Raw genomic sequence first — 25,112 nt, forward strand, 5'->3', positions numbered from 1 at the left:
CTTCAGGGGTTTTTTTCACATGAATGGTTTGATTGTAATCAAGATGGATGGGTGCATACATTGCTGAACGTGTGTTTTTCTGCCAATGCTAAAAATGTTCCACCATATGAGAGAGAGATACAGTTACTTTGCATGCTTAGAAGGCTTTCTAAGAAATCTTTGTGCTCAGTCCTAGTATTGTGAGGAATACTGAAGTTCCTAACCCTTGGGTGGGAGTGAGGAAAACCTGAATAAGATGTCCCTGAGTAGTTGGGACATATGTCAGGGAAGGGCTCCAGTGTGAATCATTCTGGAGAGCAGAGCACAGAACCTGTTTAAAAAGCATTGAGAGCAACTTGCAAGTAGTAATGTTAGAATCAAGAGTAGCTGGCAAGTAAAAATTTGGAGTGGATGTTATCTCCTACTTTCTTGTTCTTACTTCATTTTATGAAACTTCCCTGCTTCTCCACGGGCGAGTCAGTCTTGCCTTGATGTGTTTTCCAAATAATGCTCTGTATAATGATCTTTTCTTAAAGCTACTTCAAGGTAAAATGTTCTGGTGTATCCATTTTGAAGTCCTAGAACCTCTGGTAATTAGCATCCAAAGACAACCACATGCTGTAACAGAAATGTCTGTTTCCATGATCTGGTATCAACCAAGAGATACATATTCTCATTCAACATTTTAAATGCACTCACAAGATTGTTTCTCTTGCTGACAAATCTTCTCATATAGTGTGATTTTCATTAAAATTTATTTTTCAATTTAAAAATGTTTCCATGTTGATTCAACTTTAGGCATAGGTAACTAACAAGTAAGATGAATTTGACAGAAATTCCGTTGGATCTGTAGTGTTTTCTTCCTCTTCTCAATATTAAGGGATCAATAACCCAAGAAATTAGGGCTTTGAAGGTAAGGTAAGCAAATAGAAAATTGGGGCATGGGTGTGTAAATTGTAAAATATTTAATCTTTGAGCATTTTTTCATGTCTTTTGGCCTCTAGAAATTACAAGTATTTATAGATTTGAAATTCAGACAGCTATTGGAAAAATGAATTGTGTGGAATACTTTAAGGTTATACTGTATCTATAATTTCAGTGGTTTCCTACAAGCGATTAAACTATTTGCTTACATTTTGGAGGAAGAAGAGAAAGAGAAAAGGGCTACAGAATGATGGAAGTTTTTTCAGAGTCTGACTTAATAAACGTGACGATCAAATATGAGGATTTTTGGAAACAGAGATAAGCGACGCTAGCCTGAAGGCTGAACTTAATGTCAAAGAGGGTGTTCATGCAAAGCAAAACAGTGTATCTAGTAAACTAGAGAAATATCATCTTTGGAGGAAAAAGTCTCTAAAGATTTTATGCCACTTTTAACAGACAACAACAAAAAAAAAGCCCTAGCTGTACCTCAGGATATGATCAGTCTTTTTGAACTGAATTTGTTCAGTGCTTTTTTGTTCTTCAGTGCTGTCTGCAAGCATTCCCTGTCTCAGTCATAAGGCTCAGAGTTTGGCAGTTTTATTTCTTTGTTATATTTTCATCATGTGAGATAAAAAGTCACGGATGAGTGATATAATGGAAACAAATGTTACCTGTGTCTGAGCAGGAGAAAAAAGCCCTCAGTTACACTGAATCCATGCTCTTATTCTTTCATAAAATTGTTTGAAATTTTTTGAAAACGATAGGTGATTTTTTTTTTCTTCTCTGCTCAGCCTAACTGCCTCTCTACAAGAAGGGGAGTTCAGTAGCCACCTTAGGAAAAGCATTTCTTAGGATAGCTAAGGTTTAGACTATTGTAGGTATGATCTGTTCAGACTGTAGGAGGGCATGAAGGCTGCATCGCTCTCGAGTAGCCCCTGGAGGTTAGCTCAGAGCAGCAGTACAGCTTTGGAGGGAGCTGTCAGCCCTCTGGGCTACAGGGATGTGCTGTTTTTAATAAGTACATAGCACAAGGCAGCACCTATGAGCTGAAGTGCATTTTCTCACAAGGAAGTCTTTTTAAAAATAATGATTAATAAGTCCAGAGCTGCACTGTTAATTTCTGAGAAATACAGTGTGTTCAAAATACCGAGCAGTCCTAGGTGTTTTAAATGTGAGCAGAGCCTAAACAAAACGCATTCTACAGATGGGCAGTTTGGTTCATCCATTGCTTAGAGATTTGAATTTGAGCTCTATTTGTTTTTACCAGTTGCGAAGGAGATGGTTAGAGATATGAAGATCACTCCTTTTCATTCAGTAGTGGCTCTTCAGCTAAATAATACTTAATTTGATTAGTCATTCATTTTTGTGATGGAGGAATTGAGAGAATTCACTATTTGAAACTAGGGACTATCAATAAGTATGCATTTTCTAGATATCAAAATGCCATATATCTTCCAATAAATTGCTCTTCAGAATATGGAATGCAGCAGATTTTGAGTATGTATGTAATTTGTACTTTCATTTCTTTCCTTAGTATGTTGTTATGGCAAATGCTTCATAATGTATCATGTTTTTTTCAAGTTTAGCTACTTATGCTCTTCAATTAGTTACTGGAAAATTAGTGGGTTTTATTGGACACGTATTAAGTTAACATATCAAAAAGTTGCTCGAAAATTAAAATTGAGCATTATCAATTATTATCAACATATTAAACAAAACTCACATGTTCACTACCAGCAATTGAGTGAGCTGAATCAGACAATACTTTAAATATGAAATGATGTGACAGAGTCCCTTGTATTTTCTTTTACATATTTTTCAGTATTATAAAATCTTGTAAGTCTGGTGTTCATAGACATGATTCACTCACTGACCTGCTTATTGAATCTGGGCATCGTAATCAAAACGTCCTGCAGACCATCATTGATGAACTAGTCTAAAATGAAACCGCAAGATTGCCTAGTTTTTTATTTCCAAAGAAATGCATGTCTGCCAGAAATGAAGGATGAGCTTCTGGTTGTCCTGAAGTTATTACGAGTGGGAGCTTATACAGACATATATGGTAGTGATGAACAGAGATCAGAGAGACCAGAACATCAAGGGGAAGGAGAAATGGGAATTAAGAGATCAAAGATTGTAGAGAAACTGGAGGGAGAGTTGGCTTTGTCTTCGCTGCCAAAAAAGGTGTGTTTTTTGTAGTGAAAATACTAACAGTAGGGTTAGTTATTTTGCTGGAGAAGACAACAAAAGCCCTGTAGCTTTTGCTGTGATGTGGCTGAACAAGTTCACCTGCAGAAGTGAACTGTAACACATCTGTCCTTTGTCTCACTTTTTCCTTGATAGTAAGATAATTTTTAAAGAATGAACGGTGAAAAAATTACTTTGAATGTCTCTGCTTTATTTCATTGAACACTATTCAGAGAGGAAAAGAGTAATAATAAAGAGCAGCCTAAACTGGACAAAAATTGATGGAGTCTGATTTTCATACTAAGCAACATTTGACTCCACAGGAAGGACTCAAACTACCAGGAAAGCACATAGAGAGTAATATTTGGAGAGGACAAGGCACTGAGGGTCGTGCACTATGAGAAAGCAGTTTATTTCCCTCTTTGCCACCAATTTGCTTTGTAAATGTTGAAAACTCACTTTTTCTCTCTAATACATCTTTTTTTTTCTTAAATAATCACAGAAGATCACAGCTATCCATTATTCTTCTCTAATCTTTCATTATTCAAGAAGAGAATATGATATGATATGATGTGACCGAAACCTAAGGTCATATCTCTTTAATACTGGCTATTTATAATTAGGCAGTGAAAGCCATACTTAAATATTTAAAGCAGTTTGAGATGTTGATTGTCCAGAACTCCCAATGGAAATATACACTTTATTTATAAGAAGCCTAGAGAGAGAAAGAAATTTGTGTAATTTTGGAAGTTTTGAAAGAGAAAATTGTCTATCCAGAATGACTCAGGTACAGTTGATTCTGATTCTGAACAAAAGTTTTATTCCGGGACCATTCTTTTTATTATCTTTTATTATCTTGCACTTCTTGGATTTCAGTCAAAGATGTGGGATTAAATGCCTAAATGTAGCACTCCAGTTTTAAAGATACGTTCTACAAATTATAGCTTTTATATACTTTCTCATGTAAAATTGGCTGGGAATTTTAGGAAACTTGTCTACCGTTTCCCCCATCTCATCAGTAGTAGATAAGACTTTAACAGAAAGCTTTGTATGAAGAATAACCTAATAATTTATATTAAAGAATAAAGACAGCACACTTAGGCTGGGTCATATCCTAAGTTTCTTTCATTATAGAAGTTTCTGTGGAAGGAATTTGCGCAGTCTAAGTATTTGTATGACGCCAAATCCAGCAAAAGTAGAATTTCTCATGTTTGAGTTACACTGGAAGCAGTTGCTTCAGTTTTGAGAATTATGTTAATTCTGTTAAATTTTCGTCTACAAATGTGTACTGGAAACCAACGTATCTACCACCAGGTTCTCATTACTCTCCAGAGAATGTAGTATATAATTCTCATTTTTAGTACCTGAAAATGATTAAGAGAAAAATTTCCTTGTCCCTAAAGTTAAAAAGCAATAGTAATACAGTGAAACTGTAATAACTGTATTTTCTGGTCTTCAGGATAGACCTCATGGTAGTATCCTCTTAAATTCACAGCAAAAGAATAAGTTTTTTAATAGAGTAAATTTTCCTCTAGGATTATGTGCTTATGTCTACTGCCTACCTTATCGAGGGACTTGATTCTTTGTTTAGTATAAGTAGCATTGGGATCACAGTAAAAGAGAAGGCTGGCCCCCTTTGCTGTCTGCAGACTAGATTGCCTTAAGAGACATTGAGACCAGTAGAGAAAAAAGAAATTACACTGATCCAATAGATATACTGCTGAGAGGTTTCTATTATATTCTTACATCAGACATTGCACTACCATTAAATTCACACTTTCAGGCCCTGGGAATCAGGTCAGCATGACAGAGAAGTTTGGCTAAAATGAATCTGCTATATTAGTTTTTGTGAAAATGATTAAGCTGCGCAGGTTCAAGATCAGGACTATTTTTCAAGCAGTCATTGTTTCAAAGCTAGGCAAATAAACCCTGATGTAAAAGGGAAAATGATAGGGAGCCAGACAAAGATGAAATCGAGCATCAGAGTAAACAAACTACCTGAATACATGATCTTGAGTAGGAAACAACACAAAGTCATTCATTTGGCACAGTTAAAAATCAGCTGGCAGGCAATTTTTTTTTTAAATATTTTAAGTAGACTACCCATCAAATAAGCATAATTATAATCAAAATTCTTACAACGTTCTCAAAATTCCTAAAGGCAGTCAGCTCCACTCAAATTAGTAACTTGGATAAATCACCATTAATTAGCTAATATAAGCCAGCAGGTGGTTTTGAGCCCAGAGAGATTCCCTGGTTATTTAAATTATGTATACTATACTACACCAAAGATAGAACAAGTGAAAGGGGAACAACAGGCACAAGTCTACTAAAAAATAACAAACAACAACAAATAAACACACACCCCCCCCTGTTTAGGGATGATACTTAGCTAAGGTCTTCTCCAACTCCTACATCCTACTCAAAGGAATACAAGATGTCTTTGACCCTCAGCTTAGATAATATAATCCAGGAATGTTCTGTATAGTTCCTATTTCAACACTGAAGTATTTGCAAGAAACAAAATCTGCATTGGAAGCTTGCTTGGCAAGGTTAGTTCTAAAGATGTTGTGATTACTAGAAGAATGGAGAGCAGTGACTCTTTTATAAAAATGCATCATTGAAGCCACAGGGATGGCCTTGTCAACACACACATTCATCCCAAAAACAGTGGGTGGTTCTTTTTTGTGAGCTTGTGGTAGGCATTTCCTATGAATAAGTAAAATTAAAATTACAGAATTTTAAAAGATTAATGTCCAAGTCTTCTGTAGCCAGTGCTGCCATGCTCAGTTGTGGACAATAACTGTTAGGAATCAAACTGAACAGTTTTGTATTAGTACAGTAGAAGACAATAAGAGGGTTTTTTAAATACTGGTACTAGTAGCTTTGTGAGATCCAGAGATTCTTTGAGAAATCTGACTCAAATTTGCCTGCAAAACTATTGCTTTTCAACAATTCCTACTTGTATGGTATGTTACCCCAGAAATCCCAGAGATTGCCTTAAAATTTTGTCATAAATTACTGCCACCCATAAAGCTTGTGCTTGGTGGTCATGCAAAATTGAGGCTCAACTGTATTTTACAGTCTTTGATTGAAGCAAATGACATTGTGTATGAGTAACAGCAAGATCAGTACTGATATTTGTATTTGTCCCAGTGACAGCATCTCTGAAATCACAGGGATGTGATAACAATACTTTAAAGGATTAAAAATCCTGCCAGGTTTTACTGCAGAATGTGCAGGTCTGGTAGTAATATTTAATCCCAAAGTATGTCCTTGGATCATCTGTGCTTTTCACATTAATCAACTCAGTGTAATGTTCTGCTTACAAAGAACTAAGACCGTGTATCACATTGTATTACTGCCTCTGTGGCTGGCAAACTCCTTGCTGGCATACACTTAGGGCTGGGTGATGTATTGTGATGAACTTGTTTTTCATACATTCGTGCAGGTTTCTGGTCTATCCCACTGTGATAGACGTATTATAAACATATTATCCAATAGTTACTTAGAATTTTCACTCAAACACAGGTTTCTATAAATTGAATCTGTTCAACACTAGAAGAATAGCATAGGAAGAAGGTTTTTTCATTACAACCCAAATCCTGAAGTTGTTGTAATTTTTAACGGAGAAAACGTGAAGCCTGTACCTACCTAAGTCCTCCCCACTTAGGCAATAAACACACAGGAATTGGAATTATCCCACATCAACGAGGAGTTAAGGCAGTTCCCAAGTTATTTGAAAAAGCCTCAAGATGTGTTGCAAACTAGTGTGCAGCCTTCACAACAACATTTCAACTAAAACCACTATTCTGTGGACTGTTTCCTATGGCCTTAGAGACCAATGCTGGATCAAAGTCCCTCAGAGAAGAGGACAGTAGCCGTACAATGCTTGAAAGAATGAGGATAGGTGCATATTGTCAACTTTGAAGCTGTTGGCAGAGACTCAGTTACAAGATGATGTGGACTAGAGATGTGTTGATCTTCCTGTGGACTACTTTAGCCATCACCAGTCTCCATGGTCCTCCCACAGTTGCTTTAGGTTACTCTGCCAGAAATGAGGGAACCTGAGCAAAGGCCAGAGCACTAACGCTTGGTCAGCACAGGAGTGCATAAAATTTGAAGGCGATTTTGCCACATTTTTAAGAGGTTTTCTCAACCTGCTCTAGCCTTTCACACTTCCACTGGGAAAGAGAGTTAGGGAGAAAACAGTGATTTCAGGCTTTTAAATGCAAAATATGTAAAAGTGGTAACAATTCTGTTGTTACACACAAAAGTAATAGCACTGTTTTTTGAAAAATATGTCTTGCATTGTATTTTAAACAACCTTAAAAAATTCTGTTTTTCTGGGCATGGTATGGAAGTATACAGCTGTTCAGGGAAAAAAAGATGCAGACTTGTTGTTCAGCACATGCAACACTGCCCTTTGATATCTTTTTTTGGACTTTGTAATAATGCTGTAACTACCGCTGTTCACAAATATTTTATTTATAAAAACTGTCCTCCCACAGGGCAGCTGCAGACGATCTGCAAGCTGAAGACTGGCCTGCAAACTCCACTCGCTCTAGGAAATGGTGCTGCTGTTTGTAAATATCAGTGTTTGGGTTGGGATTTTTAATAACTAGTAGTGTGCTCCCAATTTCAGTATATGGAGCAAGAAATCTAGCTCTTGAGTAAAGTCTTGAGGTAACAATTTAGCATCCACTCTTTCCATGATGATGCTGTTGTGTTCTGCTGTTGGTAAAAACAGTCTGAATGCTTTTACGTTAGCACAACAGGCAGAATTACTCTTTTTTTTGCAAGAAAAAAATAATCATTTGATATCTTGGAGACATCAGCACTCACAAACCATCATTTGTTAGTAGTTTTTGAATGAAAGCCAAATAGGTGTTAATGCTCAGAAAATGTCAAATTTAATAGAATGAGTTTTAGTCACCAAAAAGATGAAATTGAGAGAGTGACAAAAATCCCCAGACAGAGTTTAGCAGGAAGTCTTCTTTCCTACATGGAAAATTGGAAGACTTTCTATGTAGGTTTTTTATGTTAACCCTTCTCTAATCTCTGTGATTAGAGATTGTGCTTTTCTGATAGCAACATGATATACTGCAAAAATTACTGTAGTAAGCCAGATCAAAGGCTGTCTAGTCTGGTGTCTGTCCAGCAGTGGCTAAAAGATTAGGAAAAAATATAAGGACGGGAAATTTGGAAACAATTCTTCTGCCCGGTATTCTCTCCACATCTTAAGCAGCCTGCAAGTTAGGGACTTTCTGAAGAAGAATTTGAATCTGGATCCCACTATACTTAATAGGCTTTTCTGTATTTGTCCATTCACTTCTCCAGTGTGTTTCTTACTGTTGCAGGACTTTGGCAGCCAAGACACCTCATTGAATTTCACAACTGAAATACAACATCCTTGAATCTGCCCTTAGCTCATTGTTTTGCAGCTTCAGTTGTTGTCCCTCAACTTTGGCTCTATAAGAAAGAGTGAATTATCATTTCTCACTCTTTTTCTTCATGGCACTCATGAAAATAGGTACATCTCTTTATATCCCCCCATCAGTCATCTTTCTATCAGGCTGAAGCTTGCAATCTTCTGGTGCAGAAGAGACATTTTCCATATGTGCATTAATTTGCATTTATCAAAACTGAATTTTATCTGATGCTTTATTGCCCAGTCACAAAATCTTTTTGAAGTTCTTTAAAGTTTTCATTTTGATTACCCTGTGTAATTTTGTATCAGCAGTAGGTTCTATCACTTTGCTGTTCACTAACATTTTGTGGTGTTGTTTGGGGGTTTTTAAAACATTTACTATACAAATTCAGCCTTAGATCCCTGTTGAATTCACTACTGGTGTGTCCTCCTAATGAAAATCAATCCATCTATTCTTACCTTTAGTTTCTATCTTTAACTAGTTGTTAATCCAGAGAAGGTATCTGAAGCATTCTGGAAATCTAATCAAACAGGTAATATTCATCCAGATCTCACGTTTTCCTCAAAAGAAAATAACCTCATGAGATCTCTACAAAAACTATCTTGATTTCTTTTTCTCCTTATAGCATTTTAATTTACTTATCTATCATTATGTCCTGTATTAGAGTTGTAGCTAATTTGCCTGGTATGAAAGTTAGATTTTTACTGGACTCTCCTACCGTGGCACATTCTTGGTTTTAATTAATGTCTTGTTTGGCACTTCATATTATTTTTGTATTGAGACTGATTTAAGCAATACATGTGTATGTGTCCTTTAAACCTCTTGAGCAAATACCCTTTCTTGCCTGATTTATTTGTCAGTTTGCTCTAATCCTCTAAGGGTATTTCAGTTTGGGACTGCTCCTCTCTTATCTAAAAAATAAAAACGCTGATGTGGATCTCTGCTGGAGGTCTTCCTTAGTGACCACCATCCCAAGAATACATTTCACCTTTCTGCTGTTATCTTTTATTCCTTGAGTTCTCTTTCAACTTTTTCTTTTTTGTCTGTGTGTTTGTTTTACTGAGAAAAAAAAAAATTAAGAAGAAACGTGTAATGCTTTAATGATGCTATTTCCCAGTATTTTATTGTAAGGACACGAAGAGAAAGAGGAGAACAATACAATTTACAGAGATATGGTACCTGACATCGGTGCTCTGTTGTCTTTGTGTGGTCATCATAAAATAAAGTGGACTAAGTCGTATTTTTCTGCCTATACCCTGAAAACTTTCAGCTTTTATATTTTACAAAATTCTCTCCAGTATCTTGGCATCATGAAAATCAGTGTTAGAGTTCAGTTTAAAACCAGGTAGTCATCAGCTATTCAGAGGTGCAGAGGGTGTCAAGTTGATGTTCCTGGGTTGTAGCAGAGAGCAGGTTTCTGTCGCAGTGGCAAATGAGCAGGATACAAAGTGACTGCAAAACAGCTGAGTTCTCCTGGCTATCCAAGGGAATTTCTGACAGGCCTGTCAAACTACAGAGGCCCTGATTCTACTTTTAATTAAGAGCAATATATTAGAGGCATCTGTACCTTCCTTCTTGCATGTTGAAAAGTTCAGGGGAAGCTTCCACAGTAAGCAGTGTCAGAATACAACCTTATGTGGTAACTAAACTTTTAGTGACTTGTGGTTTTCCCCGTATTGTCTTGTTCCTTAATTGTTTGAAAAAAATAATATTACTGTATTGTTCATGACAATTTCCGCTCTTTTTTCCTTCATCCTTCTTTTCATATTTTTGATGTCTTCAGGGATTTCTTCTACCTTTTTCTTGCAATTCTTTCCTGATAGGGGCTTCTTATTCTCTCCTCACAGCATTGGCTAAATAATCAGAGATGAAGTTTGGTTCTATAGCAAAGTGCCTTTGTTTGAATTTAAAGATAACAACCTAATTGAATTGAGAGTGGAAAAAGAGGCTTACTCAAGGGATATTGCTTTAAGTTGTCTGCAGAATTAGGCAAATACCACTGCATTAGATATTTGAAGAAAACTTTTAACCTCCTTGGGGAAAAAAAATGGAGAGAAGAGTTCAGTGAAGCTGTCCTAGAAGACTTTGGACACTTGAGATAAAGGGAGAGAGAGAGAAAGGATTTGTAATGTGTAGGTGTAGTGAAACAGTAGAAAGCATCAGCACTCAAAGAAGGAAAGATTTGTATCTTCTGTAAGTTTTACCTGGTCACCCAAAAAGTGGGAGCAGGGATTTGAAAGAAACAAAAAATGCAATTTGTGGTCCTTTGTGGCTAATTTTTGCCTGATCTTCTGTTTGTAAAGGAGTCCCTAAAGGTTCTAGGCTCGCTAGCTTGTTCTGGAAATGTCAGAAGATGGAGTGCGTGTGCTCTGTGGTATGTTGTGTGAGCTTTCAAAGTTATCTTTAAGAGCTGGCATGTTACATTTTTGCCAAATCACATTTTCTCACCAGTGCATGATGTATTCTTGAATTAAGATGTCATGATTTGTTTAAATGTCTGAAAAAAAGAAAGAATGGAAAATGACAAAAAAAATCAAGTCCTTTTTTCAAAGCTTAACTTTTAATCCTTTACTTTACAGTGTCCTAAGACTGCTGGTTTTTCTATTTACTCTCTTTATATAGTCAAGACTTGCATTTAAAAGAACAATACGTAGAAGCATGTAGGTAAAAATGTAACCTTTGATTGATATTATATAACCTTTTTGTGTTAAAAATAAACATTAGGGACTTTTCTTAAGGGGGGCGTTAATATTTCAACAAAGAAGATTATATTATATAAATGCTACAGTTGGACTATAAAATTCTAAAGGTATTGATTCAAGCTTGTAAACTGAAAAACTGAGATCCTCAGGCACTCCTTGATGCCTGTGATTCAGTGACTCAGTTTTGGGAGAGTAGCATATGATGCTCTTTATGGCTCCTTTGTATTCAAGATAATTCTTTATGGTCTGTTTAAAGACTATTGAGGATCCTAGTTAGTGTGTTTTTCATTTCTCTCCCCCCTTTTCCTAATTTTATCACATCTTTAGAAGTGAGGTTCAACCATAATCTTCGTGTAGCTGGGGAGAGAGGAAATACAAATACAGTTTTAAGATTAAGTTTTTAAATTTTTTATCATTAAGATTTTAATCTTAAGATTAATTGTTTTAAGATGAGCCACTGGAGAGGGCCACAAAGATGATGAGGAGTCTGGAACATCTCTCTTATGGGGAGAGACTGCGGGAGCTGGGCCTGTTTGGTCTGGAGAAGACAGAGAAGGGATCTCATCAGTGCACATCATGCCCAGTGACAGGATGAGGAGCAATGTCCATAGACTAAAACATAAGAAGTTTCACCTCAACATGAGGAAGAACTTCTTTATGCTGAGAGTGGCAGAGCTCTGGAACAGGCAGACCTCCAGGGAGGTCGTGGAGTCCCGCTCTCTGGAGACATTCCAAGCCCACATGGATGTGTTCCTTTGTGACTTGCTTTAGGTGACTCTGCCTCGGCAGAGGGGTTGGACTAGATGATCTCCAGAGGTCCCTTCCAACCCTAGCAATTCCATGATTCTGTGATTCTGCGATTCCGAATTCCCTTGCTGACTTGAGTGCAAGGTAGAAGCTTCAATCCAATGTTTTACTGAAAATATCTAGCTGTGTAAAAAATGTTTCATTAGAATGACCATGTTTCACTTGCCAGTAGTGGAAGAATTCAGTTCAGGTTATTAAAATTACAGCCATCTAGTACCAATTTCCCCAGTGGTTAATAAAGAGACTTGTGAAGTTGTAGAAAGTCAGGATTCAGTCCAGACCTGAACCAGTAATTTAGCAGTGCTGCAGTTTATATTAGGTTGTTTGTTTACCCTTACTTTTGGTGAATAGATATGTCCTTAGCAAACATATTATATACAAAATAATTAGTTAACGTTGTCTTACTGAATTTAGTTGTACATAACGAGATCCAGAACTCTTCAAATAAATCTCTCATTTCATAATTTAAACTTCTCTACTAAAACTGCTTTTAAAATACCAGTAGCTATAGTGTTTATTTATTTATAAATCATTTTTGTGTGTGCATGTGTGATTAAACTTTAGACTAAGTTATAATAAAATACTTTGGTTTGTTACAGCATTACTTAAAAGCTCATGGGGAGCTGGGTTGTAACTATTTCTTTCTGTGACATGTTTTTCCTATAAAACAGGAAAACAAATTTCATACTAAATTTGCCTTTTCATATAGTTGCTAATTGTGAAGCTATTTTGCCATTACAAACAATAATATTAATCTAAGTATATAAAAGAGATGTGTGTTTGAGATGTCTATGCTTTTATTATAGGTGAACTTGGCCATCTCTAAATTAACAATGTCCTAGGAGACCATAGAATGATTCTTCTCTCTGAATTCCACTTAGATGTCCAGAACAATGAATAGCAAGAAAGACTGACCAAAATTCAGAAGTGATTTAACTGTTTTACAGATGTACCTCCATGGACGTAGTCATTCTGGTCTGAATCGGGTAACGTTTTCAGTAACATAACACATCAAAATGAGACCCTCAGTTGTGCTTCAAATCAAAGTCTCATGGTCTGTGCAAGTCACTCACATGTTGCTTTGTCTAATCTGATCTCTCCCCTTCACAGCTGTACCCAGGTATTACAAAGAACTAAACTTAGACTTAAGCCTGGTGGAATTTTCCAAGTCTGAGGTGGTGAGACTGTGTTACTCAAGAAATGCCCACTTTTGGGAAAGATTTAAACTGTTGAAGTCTCACTGTTGAATTACTGTGGACTCCATCCATCTTGTTGAAGAGCAACTTTTCCGTCTGTCCTCTATGTGTTGACAAATCTGACCTCAGTACCTCATAAGCCAGTTTTGGTTCCATGTCTTGGCTTGAATTCATGCTGTACCAAATCTGTAAGAGTAGTTTCGAGTCAGAAATTCCTTGTCTAAAGTATCTGAATATGCCATCTTATACCAACTTTTTGAAAGAACAGTTACTTGGCTACAAATGCCGTTATGAAAGATGAAGATCTTTAGTGTCAGCAAAAAAGTAGAAGAGAATATTCCTTTTAAGGTATTGCTTCTCTCCTCTGCACTCAGGAAGGAGTAAAACCATACAGAATTAAATACCAGTCATAATGGTATGGTTAGTTTGCATGTGAATATTATGCACAAATTGGTACTTAGATTTGTACTAGTATTAGGAAACTAATCTGAAAGTTGTTTTATTTCCATATTAAACAATTGCATCAACAAATCTGTTAAACAAACACGTAGTTTGAAGTTCTTACCCAGAAGTAGAACGCGCAAAAACTAACACTGACTTTGTTGTCTGTTCTTTCAAGAAAATGGACTTGCAGATATTAAACGGGTTCAAAATGTTTAATTTAATTACTGTTAAAATTGAAGTCAGTGGCTAGAAAGGGCATCTGGTGAAAATGTGCATTGCAGCTTATCCTAAAGAAAGAAATATTGGGCTGATGAAAGTAACCTATACAGAATGTGAAATAACAACCATGTGGCGGCATATTAGGAATGCCTCTTCATAGATGTGCAAGTTTTATTTCACATTGTCCTCACCCTTCTCAATAAGAATGACTGATAGCTTCACTTTGTGATTTCCCAGCTTTTAAGAGTCTATTTTTATTTATTTTTTATGACCAACCTTACACTTGTTAAATGTAATTTTTGCTTTATATAACATAGAAAAGAGCACATCTGCAGTATGCTGTCCCATGAATTAACAAGAATGACTGGACATAAGACAAGAAATCCTTTAAAAACATATGTTCACATTAAATATCTGGGCTATCTCAGTAAAGGAGGTCTTATGGGGTCATTTTTGATGCAGTGCAAGTAAACCATTTCTGTTCTTCTGCAATAGTTTCTTTCAGGTTTATATTGAGCTTGTATAAAGGCACATTACATAAATAAGGGCTTAGTTTTTACATTAGTCTTTTACATCTTGGATTCTAACTAAATCCTTGTTTTTACCAACTTGATGCTTAAGAGATATTGATTTCTGCTACGCATGACTATGGTGTTTGTTTTGATATGCCTGGGATTAAAAACAAAATTAACACGCATAATCAGTTTTCTTAGAATTAGAAAGGGTGCTTTGGTACCTCTGGTTACGTTCTTCTGAAGAAAAAGGAGAGTAAAAGAGATGTGATAATAAAGGGATCGATTTATTCAATCACTGGGTATAAAAACATTAGCCCTGGGAAAGGCCCTTCCTCTAAGAGCTTTAGCTGCCCAGTCTCACTTGTGTGGCACAAAATAATTTGCATTTTTAGAGAAGATTCATGTCTTCTGTGAGCTCTAGTGAAACATGAATAAATTGCTTTCTTTTCCTCTTTTTCTGATTTTATAAAGCTGAATCCATTAGGGGCTGAGTCAAACTGTAATGAAAGAAAGGCAACAACTGAGATGATGGAAACCCTGGATTAGATTTCTTAGTAGTCCAAGCCCAGCTGTCACGGCCTGCGTGTCAAGTTAGTGCTCTTCGGGGAGGCCCGACAGTACATGTGAATATTTTTTTTAACTGCTGTGTTACAACAGGTCCCTAAAGCAGCGAGGAATTAAACAGAGGTGCAGAGATTAAGAAATAAATAGAGCCACAGCGAGCAGTTCACTGGAGAGATTTGCAGCCGGGCAAGCAAACCTTCCCAAGGCTGTTATCCCGCTGCCATCAGCCTGGCAGGCTCGCCTGTGACCCGCCGTGCTCCCTGTGTGCACTCCGGGTTCCCGTGGGCACCGAGGATGCGTGGCTCGTGTTACCGGGAGCGCTGCTCCGGCACAGCCTGGAGAGTTCACCACGAATCCAGGCGCAGCTCAAACGAAGCTTCGGAGAGAGGTTGGCATTTTTATTCCTTCCCATTACAAAAATCCTTCTCAGCTGGCTCATCATGTAATAGGTACGATCCTAGCAGAACCCAGAAGAAGCCAAAGTACAGTTTCTAGTTTTGTGCCTAGTAAATGAACTTGCACAGCAGGATCAAACCAGGGCTCTGCTGTAGAGAAGGGCGATCAAGATCTGTGCCTGTGAAATATTCCTTCTGTTGGAAAAAGGCTTTACTTGGAGACTCTGAAACCTCCAAGTAGAGATGTCTTATTCTAATTTATAGCCATAAATTTTGTCTATTATACCTCACGAGGTTTGCTATGAGGTAGGACTGTGATTTGATCAGAACACACAAATTCCAACATGGATTTTAAGGAGAAAGCTACAGTATTGTTTTTACCGCGAAGACCTGCTTTCCTATCAAAGCACCAAACATTCATCTGAGTACAGACTGGTGTTAAATTATCAAATTACTGTTACCAAGAATCTTTTGCCTAATTCTTGGAACTTATCCAGCTTCCAAAGAGATATTCGTATCCTCCCATGAAGGGGATCGTGGCACAGTCAAGGGGTCCCCAATATGTTCAAATAGCTAATTCATCTTAAGTTCTACATTCGCTTTATAGATTTGGGGAAATTAGGATATTTTCAAACCTAAGATAATTTCAAAATGGATTTCCTGGATTGTGGGAACAGGGTTTGTTTGTTTTTTTAAAAAATTTTGCCAGAATCCCTATCAGACTTGTGCCCTGGGGGAAAAAATCTTTCTTTATTTCTCAGCTGGTGACTTCACATGATTTACCTCATTTTAGGAAGGGACTTCAAACCAGCAGCAGCTGTAACCAAAATGGTGTCTGCTTCTGCTTCCACTGATGCCTTTGTGAGAGACAGAACTGAGCAGCAACACGTAAATAACCCTGTTTCCTTTTCTCCCCTTACATTGTGGTTGTGGAAAAGATCCAAAAGAAACCAGATCACCCACTGCTGCTCTCAGTCCCTTATGCTTAAAAGTATGTGCCTCCCCTCAGCCTCAGTAAGTGTCTGCCACACTGAGAGTACCTGGTGGTGACTCTCATCACAGCCTTCTCAATGTGGTCGAGGAGTGGAGTGGCAAGGGCAACATCTTTTACTTTAGGAAGACATTTTTTTGCCTGGTGGATTCTTCTAAGCTCTACTGTACCTAGAGCAAAACAGTGTGATTGGTATGGCATAATTCAAAGTGAATTTAAAATTCCTGAAGTCAAATGTTTTCTAAAAAGATCTGTTTTGAAGCAATTTGGCAAAGCTGACATAGCCATGCTAACTTCAGTGAACTGCACTGGTTGCATCACTTGAGAATTGGGCCCAGAGTAGCCAGAGCATTTATTTTTAAATTCTAGCTTCTACTGGCATGTTCTTGAAAGTCTCTGTAGTTCTATAACTTTCTAAAGCAGCTCACAAGTCTTATGCTGACTGCTAATAAAACAGAAAATCCATTTCCATTTTTCAGTGTAATCTTTTTTTCATGCGAATCTATTTCTCATCAAAAGAAGTGGTTGACTGGCGTGAAAGCTGGAGTTCTCTACTTATCTGTGAAGACAGAAGACAAGTAGTGGCCTTTCAAGTTGTCCCATGTTGTCTGGAAGAACGTGGCCATAAATTCAAAAACTAAGAAGGAGAAACCAAACACTCTACATTTCTCTGACCAGTGAAAGTATTGTTCCCAATCCCTAGTGAAGAGAAGTAGGTCTGATCTGTGATTGTATGATCTCTGCGAGGAAGGCTGAGACAAAGGACCTTCTCCAAAGTGTCTGTGGGAGAGGTATCTCCCATAGCATTATATCTGTGACACCACATGTGACTGCAAGGACCCTGCATAAATCAGGACCTTTATTTCCAGCAACTGTTTTTTTGCTGATTATTTTTAAGAGAAGTAGGAGCACTTTGTATCAGTCTTAGAAGGGGACTTCAGCTGCTACAGGGAACAATATTCTTCCCAGACAACTTCAGTCACAAGAAAACTGATACTTCCATAATGGAGTCAGTATCTTCTTTTTAAAGAACATAATCTTCCAGACACTTCCCTACATCTCCTTAGCCAGAGACAATGCACTCATGCCTAAGGTGCACTAGAAGATGTAAAGCTAAACTCAAGTAAGGAGAAAAAAAATCTCCCCGGCATTCTTTTTCTTTTGTCTTTAGCAGATGCATTGCTGGATTTTCTCTGCCTCACTGGCTTCCATTTCTGTACCTAGATGATACCTTTGGCTAAACTCTTGGAAGACAGTTTTCCAGGCAAAAACCCCCACGTTATAGAGACCTCAGATTTGTGAGCCACCAGGCAGAGTAGTCACTGGACATGCTGAAAGTCTCAGCTGTGAGGAGGTCCTCTTACATCTAATTACAGAAGAGTAGGTACACCTTTAGAGGCCAGAAAACACAGAGCCAAACCAGAACATAAAGAATGAGATCTGCAGAACAAGAAACTCTTAACAAAACTACATAGAATGCTCATGTCAAAATAGAGAGATAAAGTAAAAGGAACTAAAATCAGAGATACTTGTAGTCAGAGCAGCCTGATACTGTATTTGAACCTCAGTATCCTAATGGCATGAAGGTAAGCAAGAGGACATGTTTAAGTAATCTGTGCTCTCAGTTTTCCCTCCGTTGGGACACCTGTGAGGAACCTGAATTTCAGAGAAAGGGGTGCTAAGCACTCTGACAGCCATGTCCTTTGAAGACACACCAAGCTGCATATTCAGAAATAAATATTACACACTGCCAGTGTGTAGTACTGAGCTCCTCTGTTCAGTGGCATGTTTTCCTCCATGGGTAGGAGATGGTGTTTACAAAATACAGGTATGAATGTATGTCCTGCTATCCTGTCTTGCAGGTTCTAATTGTGCCTTTACACCAAGTACTTAACAGACAATGCACTATGTCTATACGAGTAAAGGATAAAGGATAAAGTTTTGTGTGTAGTCATGCAAGAAAGTTGCATAGTAAGTGCAAAAAGTACATTCTCAAGCAGAGTACTGAAAAGTTTTACAGGACAAGGATTGTAGTGATTTGGGGGAAACCAGCAAGAATTTTTCAGTGTAGTGGCTTTGGTGTGAATCGGTATCAGAATCATCACTATGTCTGAAATCTGTGTTTTCACATCTACTGCATTGTAATTATTTCCAGAGCACCTGAAATACCTAGCTTTGCTTTGCTTTAAAGTGAATAAATGATAAAATGATAATTCTGCTCATGAATTGGCAACAAATATGCTGCTTCTGTTATGATCAGTATGTTGTCAGAAACATCAGTCCACTTAGTGTTTCTTTGCCCTTTGCAATGAGAATAAATTTCATTCATAACTCCAAAGATATATGTTAAAACTTCTGTGCATATATCACTGAGGTAGACACATTTCTGTAAAAGTCTGTAGGAATATCTCTGAAAATACTGGCAAAAGTTCTCTGAGACTATAAAATAGCACTTCTGTGAGCAAGATAAGGGTTTCCTTTCATAAGGATTTCTGAGTAGCTTTTGGGCTCAGTCTTTAGTGATAGCTCATGCTCTCAGCAGAGACAGAGGTAGTAGAAGTGTTTTTGTACTGCTTGTGTGTTCTCTCCTCACCAGCTCCTCAGGGTAGCCAAGGGCAAGTCTTGCTTCTCCAAGAGCCTTTGCTCGGAAGTTTGCTTTCTCAGCAGGTCCCTCTGGGACTTGTCCTGTCTTTAGGAGAGAGCAAGCAGGTTCCAGTTGTGATCTTCATTCCGAATCTGGACTGGGGAGGGGTGGTAGTGAAAGAAAAGAAACCCTTCTCTGGGCCATCTGGGAATTCTCCTGTGCTCTGTGGAAACTTTAAATAACCAGCTGGGCAGATGCTCACCTGCTTCATGTTGCTGGAAAAGTGCCTTTGACTGAGAAAGTTTAAAGACACTGAATTGGAAATATTGTTTCCTTAATTTCTCCCTACCTTGGGTTGGAGTAGACCCAGAGATGAGATGCTGTATTGAAATTTTAAGCTAGTAGTTTGGATTTTATGTAGAATTTGTTGATAGTAAAGGTAAAACTATAAACTAAAAACTGGCAGCTATTTTGTTTGTGTTTCTTCATGTTTGAAGTGATCTCCTTGATGATTGTTTTTCAAAGCTGAATACTCTGTGTCACCAATATTTGTGTAGAATTTTTCTGATCTCTAACTTCCAGGTGTACAAAAGACACAGTGTCACATTTTGGCCTTGAGAAAAATCCTTGGTTTCCTACCTACAGTCAAAAATATGATCTCTTATTTAAAATTAACATTCAACAAATAGTTTGTGTAAAACTGTTGCTATACTATACTGTCCCAAACAAGAGTAACAACAAACAGAACTGAAAAATATAAGATCAAGAGAGATTTCCACTGTTGTACAAATGTCTGGAACATGCCCAAACTATGTAAGAGAGGAAGATTAATTTGTCTGAGGACTGTTGAATATGAATAAGTAAACAATGGAAGTTATTAGTCAGGGAAAAATTCATATTCCCATTAGGTTTTCTCAACCAAACCAGAAAAACCTTGCACTTTCTTTATAGTGCCATAATCCAAGTAGGCTCTTCAAAGCATATGAAATAAATTCTTCTTCTCATTCATAAACTTACCCATCTGTGAAGCCTTTATTCAGAGAAACCTACCTGCTCAAGTGCTTGCTGTAGTTCATTAAAGTCTCCCATTTGTACTCATAAAGGCTCATTCATTGCTCTGAATAATATATACAATGTACTGAAAGAGAACCAACTCTTGCTGTTACAACCTAAATTAAACAACTTTGTTTAATAAAAGAAGCGCTGTCTCACTTCTAACTAGGCCATAAGCCCTAAGGGCCTTGTATGTGTGTGATTATTTATTTATTTATTTTTGCCAAATTGTCCTACAAGGATCTGAAAGCTGAGTGAATTGTTTCTCTTTGCCCTCTCAGAAAGACTGAGGCCAGCATGGGCATGACTGTACTGAAGCAAATACTCGTCCATAAACTTATTCTGAAATGCAGTTGGATGATCTCCTGTCTTTTTCTCGGTCCCACCTTCTAACCTTTCTAATCTTGAGAGTTCATCTCTATTATATGTGGCTCTTACAAATGCCCATGATTAATAACTGCTGTGATTCATTAGCCTGTGTTGTTGGTATTGTGTCCCCAATGGGAGCATTTGCTATCCAGGGATAGCCCATGATTACTCTGCCTTATGGAACAGTAAGATGCTTTCAATCTAATGCACTGTCCATGTTTTAGCATAAAATAATATTAAGGCATCCACATAATGGAACCATCTGAAGATCCATTTTATTAAGCACTGGAAGAAAATATGTGTGTGTGTGTGTGTGTGTGTTTGCATGTGCAAGGGGAATATAATCAGCAAATCTGTTTCACCAGAAACATAATTTCCGTGAGGGTTTCGTGTAAAGACGCAGCTATTTTGAGGTATAGTTCTTGGGACGTGGGGATGAAAAAGTACTCTCTAGCCAATATCTTACCTGGTACAATTAACTGACTCAAATTGTATACGGCCTATTCAAAGAAGGAAAAATAGGGAACAGAGGTAGTAGGTTTATTGTATTTATTCCATTTTGCGGGTATTTATTTTAAATGCAATCTACCTTCAAGTACACAGCTGTACCGCTCTTAAAAGATTACTGTTTCAAGTTACTTCACATACCTTAACAGAGCATGTAACCTTTTTACATTATATGATCAACTTTTTGACAGTGCAGGGCCAGCACAGCTAATGGAATAATAGCCTGCAGGGTCCAGCTAAATGATATACGAATATAATCAACCTTTGTGATGACTATTCAAAAGTAATCCCTTTAGCTTTCAACTGCAACATATATTTCAACCGGGCAAAGCCATATGAAGAAAATCTCTGCAGACTCCACTGATACAATATGGCCTTCATATCCCCACAGTGTGTTTGCTGCTCACAGTGAGTTTTAAATTTAAGGTAATGGCTACTGTATATTCATGTGAGCATAGAACAATACCTTTGATTTGTTGGAGAAATGTTACATTAGCTACCAAGGGCCCTATTCAGTAAACTTTGACACAACCCTTATATATGGTTTACTGCTTATTCTAAATGGAATATGCCTGATAAAAATGGTTTGCATGCCCAAATTGTACAAATTCATTAATCTTTATATTCATAAAACCTCCAAGTACAACTGCCTCCATTCCAAGTGAACCTAGTCAGGATACATGGTTAAACAGGTTGGCCCAACCTACTTTTAAAAATGCAATGCATCAATTTTCATTTATCAAGACAGAAAAAAAAGTAGGAAGATTGTCTACAAGTGTGTGATGTGCATATTGTTGGCAGTAATATTATTTTATGCTCTATCTTTGTTCCTACTCCATCATTCTACAGATTACATAACTGAAAACAGCTGCATGACCTTTAAAAATGCAAGTAATTTTTAAATTACAGTAATGGCTTATATCTCATCAGCTCATTACACCAACATGATAATATGTTGAGATAGTCTTGCTTTCTCTCCCTTTTGTGACAAAGATGCAGTATTGGCTAATAGTGGATCTGAATATGTGGAATTACTTCTGTTAGAGGAAAATATATGTAATGAAAACACCGTGTTGCCTTGTATTACTACTTTTGTACGTACAATATAGCGAGAGTTCGCTCCCATTAACAGGAGTTGCAGATGTGGCCTTGTTTGCGTGTGTGCACCTGAAAACATGTAAAAACATAACGGCACTGTTATCATATTTTGTTTGAGGTGTTGTGTTATGTGTTATGGGATTACATGCCACTTGAATAAGTTGGCTATCGTGCAAGAGTAGGAGAGGCTACGGGTTTTTCTCCTGTTTCTTTGCCATGTCACTTCTTGAGCCAGCACAAAACTTGTGCATCCTCACCATCCTGCAGCAGGGAGTTCCAAGGATGAGTTGACAACGCACAAAGAAGCCCTTCCTTTGTATCCAAGGCCACCACCTGCTTTCAGTATATCCCACCTCATTCTTTCATTGGAAGAGACAGTGAAAAATGGTTTCTAGGTCACCTTCTGCATGCTACCCTCATTCTTACTTTTGTCATCTCCTCGGAATATTGCCTATTTTTTTTCCAAAGCAGTTTCTGCTGCCCAAAACAATAGTGCTCTTATGACTTCATCACTTCGTGGAGCTTTCAGTGAAATTCTTGTTTAATAGATTCCAACGGTCTCTGAACAATGCAAAACTTGGATTTGAATGCTCTCCCATTGAATGGGCATGCAAGTTCAGGAACACAGGTGTTGCCTCTTTCATTTTCTTTATAGTCTTTTGAGAGAATGGTGCCTAAAATTCCTGTCCTCTCAGAAGTTAGTTGTAGCTTCAGTCTTTCTAGGTGTACATTTTGCAGGCTTTCATTCTTTTATATGACTTTTCATTAATTATATCATTTAAAGGTCTCGCAACCCTGCATTGCTTTCTCCCAGGAACAGAATGAAATAACGCGATTTTTAGAAGCGTAACATTCTTTAGATAGGCACACGTAAACAGCAAGAATAGAGATGCCAATTCTAGCCACACTGAAAATTCGGTCAGACAATTTTAATTATATTTTATCAACAGCAGTGGTAACATGTCAGGAACATTCTATTATGATTAATTGTATTTACATGCTATTAATACATATTAATGTTTATCTCCACATTTTGCACAACACAATAAGATGGGAGGAGAATGCTTGATGGTGTGATCTGTGATGGTATATATGTATTATCATTATGAATATGAGATGCTTTTATTGTTCCCAAATAGCATAGGCCAAACAAATGCCAAGAAAACATTTATGGCTCAGTATTCCATCAGTTATCCTTGATACGCTTATTATATGCTGGGAGGGCAGAACTGTTAATCAGGCAATAATAGCTTGGTGTCCAAGTGTGAAGGCAAAAGGCCAAAAGGTGCATGAGAAAAGCAATTTATGCTCTAACTCCCCATCTGTCACATACACATCCCCACAGTCTTTTGCATGTGCAAAAGTCAGAGACGCTTTTATGTGAATTTACTTGGAAATACATGTTACTGTACCTGGTAACATTTTGGGCTTGAATCACCCACTTGTCTGGCCCCACTTTTTAAACAAAGAGACTCCTCTAGAAAGAGCGATAACCAGCTGTGCTGGTGTAAAGCTGGGGTGGGACAATGTAGTTCTGACCCCTGTTGGCACCTCTGAACTGCCTGGGGGTCTCGGCTGCTTCACACTGTTTGAGTGCCTAAACCAAAGCAAGCACAGCCCCTTGTATTCAGTTGGGTTTTATTAGATTTTTTTCCATTTAGACAATGTCTGCTAGGAAAAGGAGTTTCCATTGAAATAGTTTAGGCCTGGTTTCAGAACATGTTACCTGGAATAATTACATTGTTAAATACAGAGTAAACCACTAACGTACACAGTGCCCTCATACAAAATGAGACTTCATATACAACTGAACGCTAATTCTCAGATATTCTTCATAGATTTGCTTATCCTGCTCTTACTTGTATACGGTGGATGAAGCGATAGTCAGCAATTATACTTAATAAAAGCCTATGATATGATGAAACAGAAATCTTATTGAGTCTTGAGTGGTCCAGTAGCTTTAATCTGTTCCAAATATTGCACTTGTGGAGACACTGCTTTGAACATTATTTTTCATCCCCACCAGAACTGTGTTAATATATTTACTTTGGACATGAATGCATGCCTTATAAGCACCACTGGTATTGCTGAGACTAAAAGACCAAGTCCAGTTTAGGCATCACAGTACAGAGAGGTAGTGACAAACTGAGGAGGATCCAGTTAAGGATTATACAGAGGTCAGAAAACATGAGTTCCTTTCAAATATTGAAGAGACTGCATTTGCACACCTTCAGAAAGAGAAGATTAGAGAAAGGAAAATAGTCTCTCAAGTTATAAGGAGTTATTATAACAGAGAACAATGTTCCATTGCTTTTCATGTCTACCAAAGGTAAAACAAGAAAAAGAAATCAGTTTAATTTGCAATAAATATTTATCTTAAGTATTAGGGAAGAAACTGAGCGATAAGATTGTGAAGCACTGGAACAGAGAGATTAGGGATGTTGTGAAACAGCCTTCATCAGAAACCTTTGAGAATAGATGTCAGGATGGACTAGATATATGTGCACTTTCTCCATTTGAGGAGGTGAACCAGATCAGTGGTTCCCAAAATAAGAAACAATCCCCCAGGGATGGTGTGGCTGTAATGAGGCAGAGGGAGGTGTGCTGACAAAGAGTCACTGGGAATGGAACAGAAAGCGCAGCAAGGAGGTGGGAATTTGGTATGAAAATGGAGTGAGGAAGGAACAAGGGTGAGCATCACAGATCATGGGAGCAAAAGAAGCTTATGGCTGTCAAGAACTGCAGAGTTATGCCATGGCCTCCCAGCCACCTATTCTTTAGATCACATCCCCTGAGAGGTGACAGCCTTTCCTATTCAACCTCCTCGCCCTACTCTTGCTTCCTGCACTGCTCACTTCTTCCCCTGCATGGTCTTCTTACTGCCTGCCATCTTTCAGTGCTCTCTTTGCCATCATCTTCTCCCAAATGCGTCTCCCTTGTTGGCTCCCCAGCTGGTCCCACCTGGACCTGTCCTGTAAAATCAGCCCGTTGGAGAACCACTGCACAGGAGTGCAAGAAATAAAAGCAGAAATTCCCGTCAGTTTTGTATTTCTGGGATTATATCTTATGTGTCTCACCTTTGTGTTGTCTTAGATTTCTTTCTCTTGTGACTTTTTACTGTGTTACATGTTTTTCTAATAAACCTT

At 37.7% G+C, this 25,112-nt stretch overlaps 1 protein-coding gene across 5 annotated transcripts in view; it reads left to right on the forward strand.

Moving 5' to 3' along the window:
- Positions 1–25,112, forward strand: part of TTC29 (tetratricopeptide repeat domain 29) — a 237,561-nt gene that overhangs the window by 211,689 nt on the left and 760 nt on the right. The window lies entirely within an intron of this gene.

Source organism: Lepidothrix coronata, unplaced genomic scaffold, assembly GCF_001604755.1.
Source record: "Lepidothrix coronata isolate B3197 unplaced genomic scaffold, Lepidothrix_coronata-1.0 Scaffold79, whole genome shotgun sequence".
Classification (NCBI taxonomy): domain Eukaryota; kingdom Metazoa; phylum Chordata; class Aves; order Passeriformes; family Pipridae; genus Lepidothrix; species Lepidothrix coronata.